Source organism: Tachypleus tridentatus, chromosome 12 (assembly GCF_004210375.1).
Source record: "Tachypleus tridentatus isolate NWPU-2018 chromosome 12, ASM421037v1, whole genome shotgun sequence".
Classification (NCBI taxonomy): Eukaryota; Metazoa; Arthropoda; class Merostomata; order Xiphosura; family Limulidae; genus Tachypleus; species Tachypleus tridentatus.
This window is the reverse complement of record NC_134836.1, coordinates 117,761,612-117,768,643: the sequence shown is the minus strand read 5'-3', so window position 1 is coordinate 117,768,643 and position 7,032 is coordinate 117,761,612.

The window sequence follows — 7,032 nt, the reverse complement described above, 5'->3', positions numbered from 1 at the left end:
TTGTGTACCAGAATGTCCAGGGCTCAAGTCTTGTATATACCACTGAACATGCTCTACATTTTTCTGTTTAAAGTACCCATATGGTGGCAATTTTTGTCAACTGTTTGTTCTTCCTCGTGGACAGTAATTTAAAATGGGGATCTTAATGTCCAAACCTTAAGAGTTCTCTGAAATAGCAGTTGATAGGTAAGGTGACATTTGTACTAAAATACACGTATAAAATGTTACAGAAATGAATACTTTGGACTGAAATAACATTCTTACGACGCTTGTCATTTTATGGTACCAATAACAAGATAAACGATTATTTGAAATTGACTAAGACAAACATTCACAAGTTTCTAGCCACATCTTCAAACTAGTAACTGTTCACAAGTTTCTAGCCACATCTTCAAACTAGTAACTGTTCACAAGTTTCTAGCCACATCTCCAAACTAGTAACTGTTGTTTTGATAAATTATAGCAGTACCATCTAGTCGCACACATGCAAAGTCTCCTGATGCAATTCTAGTGCACTTTGGTTTCTGGAGTAACCGAAGCTTACAAACACTGAAGGTGTTCCTTGGAGTTTACCATTTTGTTAGGTATAGAAACTGTGGTGGTGGTCAAGGTTGTCAGTGATGGATACGGGACTTTGGGCAATACGCGACTTGCACAATTGATAACAAAGAATACGGGACAGGTTTGGAAAAAAAATAAAAAATAATGAATTTGAATTAATCTCGAGACCAGAAAATAAACAAAACTTTGTATTTTAGTGAACCATTTGTACTCTTTCGTTGTAGTCAACCTCGTTCCAAGTGTGTTTCAATACACGGACAAGGAGATTGTTATTACTATAATAAGGAATAAAGCTTAATACTAGTGGCACAGGAAATAGTTTTAACAGTGCAAATAAGACTATTATTATTACTATTACTACTACTACTACTACTATTTTTAGTATTATAACTAGTACTATTCTTTATTGAACTTAACTCTTTGCTTGTTGAGGTCCAGCATGAGTAGACGGTTAGGGCGCTCGACTCGTCATCTGATGGTCATGGGTTTGAATCCCCGTCACACCGAACATGCTCGCCCTTTCAGCTGTGGGGACATTATAATGTGGTGGTTAACCCCACTATTCGTTGGTAGTAGAGTAGCCGAAGAGTTAGTAGTGGGTGGTGGTGACTAGCTCCCTTTCATCTAGTCTTACACTACTATATTAGGAACGGCTAACACAAAAAGCTTTACGAGAAATTGAGAAACGCACACTTTATCTTGGAAGCGTAAATTTACATTTAATAAAATAAACGTCCCACTTTCGTACGAACTTTATTACATTTAAGTATTTTTAAGAAGCTCCAGAATACTATCACTAAAGCTATATCCGGGGTAGAGATTCCTAGGACTCAGGACAGTTGTCCACAATTCTGACTTATTGGAGCAACCATTTAATTGCTAGCACCCATTTCTTCAGGAGCTCTCTCTGCTCTTTCGAACGACGTTGACTGTCATGTTTATAACGCACCTACAGTTGACAGTATTGAACTTGTGCTGCAGCGTTTGTGTGTTGAACTCCAATCACTTCAGTCTAACTTCTCGTGCTAACCACTCGGTTGTATCGGTTAAAAAAACTGTACTCAGTTTGTCGTGGGAGCACTAAATGCATACTTAAGTTGCATCTTGGGATTCACTTCTAAGCAATCAAGTTATTTAATATGCGAGAGATGGCGTTCCTAAGTAAATAAGAAAGTTGTACAGTGTTATATATACTCATTAACGTACGCATGGAGAACGTTGTACGATTGTTCTGTGTTTTTGAACTTTGTTTTTTAAAGAAGAGTTTAGACACAAAATGTCACCAACATTACCGTAATTTATGTCATTTATTTAATTTTTAAACACTTTAAACAATTTTATTCCATTTAATTTTTTTGTGCGTCCAAAAACAGTTTTTTCTTTAAATACATCTCTCGATATTATAGGGGTAAGTTTACAAACTTACAACGCTAAAATCTAGTGCTCCGCAGTGAACACAGTAGACATTCCAACATGACTTTTCCTCTAAAATTGATGTTTTCTGCGTCCTGACATGAGGACCCGTAGACACAGGCAGAGTGGGCTTCGAAGATAATCTGGTCAGGGGCTCTGATGATAACATGTTCGGATTCTACTAGCATTTGTTTGTGGTACTGTAATATCACTCGAGAAGAAGAAGAATGAGCGTTTAAACTTGAAAAAAATCCTTGGAAAATCTTTATATTAAGCTGAAAAGTTCCAACAAACTAAATTATCATATTTCCGAGTGCAAATGTTCTAAAGATGGTGACCGCTGTGAAAAAACGGACGATTTACTATTTTGTTGAAGATTCAAACAAGGAATGGAATAATGAAACGTAAATTTATTGGAGCTGATGTAATGATTTTGATAATCAAAAAGTCGAAAATAATTTCACATTAAAAGTGTTTTTGATTCAAAATTATAACATTCTTTTTGTTTTCTGGCAAGAAGAGCTTTATTCAAGTAAAAAAATATATTGTTATTGATAAACACCAATTATTTTTTAAGATAACTCTAAACACATGAAGCTAAAAAATATCCACAACTTTGGCCTAAGAAAACAACATAGTTCAAAGTTTTCAATGATAACGAAAAAAAAAAAAATTACAAGAGTTAGGACCTAGAACGGCTCCAAAGCTAAGAATAAAACAAAATATTATTTTTTTTGACACAATGAAAAGTAAAACTTGATTATTAGTTACAGTAGACTAGTTTTAGTAAGTTAGTTACCGTAATTAGGGCTAGTATCTATAGTATTAACTTAGTATATATTCGGCTATAAGGCTAGGCTTCGATTATAGATATTAGCCCTAATGATGGTAACTGCGTTACGGAAACTAGTCTAATAATAAATATTTTACATTTCGTTGTGTTAAACAAATGTCAAATTTTATCCTTTTTTATCTCTTAATACAGTACACAATATGCCTAAATGCTATAAATGTAAATTTATTTATTTTCCACCAAAGAATGATTTACACATTATTTTGGGTGATGGATAAGAAAATCCATGGCCTAAATAAAGTGGTCAATCCTACTATTCGTTGGTAAAGAGTTGGCGGTTGGTGATGACTAGCTGCCTTTCCTCTAGTCTTACACTGCTAAATTAGGGACGGCTACCGCATATAGCCCTTGAGTAGCTTTGCGCGAAATTCAAAACAAAACGGATTTCTTAAACAAGTTCTGGCAACAATAAAATAGTTTTCACGTGTTTGATATCGCACAGAGGATCTGGATCTAAGTACAACTCAACTAGCTATTATCTACACAGAGGATTTAAATACAAGTGCACCAGAAATGATCCGACAAAACAAACATTTGTGAGTAAAAATGGAGAGTCAGTATTACAAAAAGAAATACGCTTTTTCTGTCATAAACGGTGTACGTCAGTTTTCACTCTCCTGTGGCAGTAGGCTTTAAACGATTTTAAATTTGCACTCGATAGCTTTAGTGGATTTCCATAATAATGCTCTTACAAATTACCAAAAGACAATGTACACCATCAGAAAAATGGAATAGCGTGATTTGTATGGTCTTAAACTGCAAAACTTGACCATTTAAAAAATATTCAAAGTTTGGCTTACAGTAATTAACAAAACTATGAGACTACAGTTACAACTTATACTACGGCTTCGATTGTTTTGAAATTTGCGCAAAGCTACATAAGGGCTTTGTTTGTTTGTTTGTTTTTTGGAATTTCGCACAAAGCTACTCGAGGGCTATCTGTGCTAGCCGTCCCTAATTTAGCAGTGTAAGACTAGAGGGAAGGCAGCTAGTCATCACCACCCACCGCCAACTCTTGGGCTACTCTTTTACCAACGAAAAGTGGGATTGACCGTAACATTATAACGCCCCCACGGCTGGGAGGGCGAGCATGTTTGGCGCGACTCGGGCGCGAACCCGTGACCCTCAGATTACGAACCACACGCCTTAACGCGCTAGGTCATAAGGGCTATTTGCGCTAGCCGTACTTAATTTAGCAGTGTAAGACTAAAAGGAAGGTAGCTAGCTAGTCATCATTATCCATCACTGACGCTTGGGCTACTCTTTTACCAACAAATAGTGGGATTGACTGTTACATTATAACACCCCGACGGCTGAAAGAACGAGAATATTTAATGTGACGGGGATTCAAACCCGCGACCTTCAGATTACGAGAAAAGTGTCTTAGCCACCTGGCCATTCTGGGCTCTTGTGGTGTGATTGGAAATGACGAGGTAATGAGAAATACGTTTCTGAATTTAAAAGTTTACTATGTTTTTAAACAATGTTTTACCTTAAAAAGAGTCTAAGGCGAAAATAGTTAATACACTGCTGGACAAAATCTTAAGGCTAATGAAGATAAAGAAAAAATATGCATTTTACGTTGTTAGACTCAACCACTTATTTGAGTGGAGCTCCGAAAGATGAAAATAAGAAAAGGGAAAGTAAAAAACTTTTTTAGTATTTAATAGGAAAAATGTGAACACTATGAAATTAGCCTAAATGTCAAAAGTGTAAGACCATACCAAAAAGAAGTCCTAAATAGGGTAGAAATGCCCAACAAGAGGTCTCAGTAGTGAGTTGCACGGCCGTCATTGCGAATAACTTCAAACATTAGCATGGTCGATATAAGCGTTTGCAGAAGGCTGGCTGGAATGTTATTCAAAGTGGTGAAGATGGCTTTACGAAGCTCATACACTGTTTGGAATTGTCGTCCATTTCTAAAGAGTTTCCTTGCCATCCACCCCAAGACATTTTCTGTGGGGTTCAGTTCGGGCGAACACGCTAGATGATCCAAAAGAATCACATTATTCGCCATGAAAAAGTCCTTTGTCCTGCGGGCATTATGGATTGCAGCGTTGTCCTGCTGAAAGATCCAGTCATTTCCACACAAGTGAGGGCCTTCAGTCAATAAAGATGCTCTCTCCAACATGCCAATGTAGCCAGCTGCTGTTTGATGCCCCTGTATAACCTGAAGCTTCATGTTTCTATTGAAGGATAAAGCACCCCAGATCATGATGGAACCTCCTCCACTGTGTCGTGTAGAAAATGTCTCCGGTGGGATATCCTTATTGTGCCGGTAACATTGGAAACCATCTGGACCATCTAGGTTAATTTTTTCTCATCAGAGAGCAAAACCTTTACCCACTTTTCTACGGCCCATGTTTGGTTCTTCTCAGCAAAGTTTAACCGAGCTGTTTCGTGGTGTGGAAGGAGGCATGGCCTTTGAAGACGTTTACGGTTTTTTAAAGCTTTTCTCTCGTAGATGCCGTCTTATTGTTTTTGAGCTCCATTTTGCGTCCGTAAGGACCTTAATCTGGTTCGGTGATCTGGTGTCTTGTCGGACAATTCGTTAAATCCTCCTGCTCAACGCCGGCGAAATTTTCTGGGCTGACCACTTAAAATTCTCGTTCCGTACCCCTCAGGGTCTTTTAAGAAATTTGCAACAGCAGTTTTACTACGCCCAATCTCACCAGCGATGGCACGTTGAGAGAGACCATGCTTTTGCAGCTCGACAATTTTACCACGTTCAAACTCTGTGAACTTTTTAGCCTTTGCTGTGTTCTTACCCAATGTAACAGGAGATGTTGACAACGCTAATGCTTGAACACAAATGACTAAATTTTTTTACGTGTTTACCGATTAACGCTTCGTTTCAGTATGGTCTTAAAGTTTTGACCAGCTAGTATTTAGGCTAATTTAATAGTGTTCACATTTTCCCTTTTAACTGCTACAAAAGTTTTTTACTTTTATTGTCATCTTTCGAAGCTCTACTAAAATAAGTGGTTGAGTCTAACAACGCAAAATGCATATTTTTTCTTTATGTTCATTGGCCTTAAGATTTTGGCCAGCAGTGTCTATCTTGTTCACTTAATCCTATAAATTCCAATGCACATTTTAATATTAAATTTCAAACTAAAAAACATAATCGTCATTTGATTTCAATAAATGGTTTATTAAAATATTTGATAATTGTTATTTTATCATGGCATAACTTCTTTGTATAACTTGTAAAGTGAAATGGAGTTAAAACATTTATTTCTGCGCCTCTCAGGGGAATTTCCCTGTAAACAAGACATTTATATGGGGGTCCACAGAAGTTTTTAGGGGTAGCAAAGACAAAATCAAGGGACGATGGACCTGCCGTCAAAGGTTTGGTCTTACAGTCAAGCCCCTATAGTCGGATTTAACAGGTTTAATATTTGTAAGGTTTAAGCCATGCTGTGGACCTGCAACAATAAATACTCCATAATAGTAAATGTTGCTTGACCTGACCCAGCTGTCTTGGAGAATTATTGCAAAATTGTATCAGAGAATTTGATAACTTGCTGCCAGTATTACAGGCAGGTGAAAACTGACCTCGATTACGCTGTGTCAGAGTTCAGGGAATGTCGGTAAGATGTCTAGTGAGAATTATCATATCTGAGGAGTCGTCGTAGCTATGTTATTATACATTTAGTTACAAGTTGATATTTATAGAGATTAAGTGAAGCTGCTGCTAAAGCTGGCGGCTTTTACTATTATTAAAATTAAGTGTAATAAGTAGCGTGAAGGAATAAAAACTCGTGGATTCCTATACATGTGTTGAATGACTTAAAAAGAATTATGTTTTTCATTTTCCGGGCAGGTGGGTAGGTGGGTGGGGCAAGCGGATGCTCATGCAAATTTGTCGAACTTTTTATAATTTTTTATGCCCATTCCAAAGCATATGTCTAGACTTATTTTGAAGTTTCACCCCATTGAAAACAAAATAATTGTGTTTTATATTAGAAGCAATCCTCTTTCTCTGCTCGTGGTTTTATTACCACCCCTTTATTTGTCGACATCCTCGGCTAGCTGGAACTTTTAAAAAAACTATCTTTCTCTGCAGATTAATCGAATATTTATTGTTCTCATTAACTATCTCCATGAATCGATCGTTTATATATATATATATATATTATTTACATTCTTTATTATATCATGGAAAGTTTTGTTACATAAAATAAATTTTTATATGCGAAGTT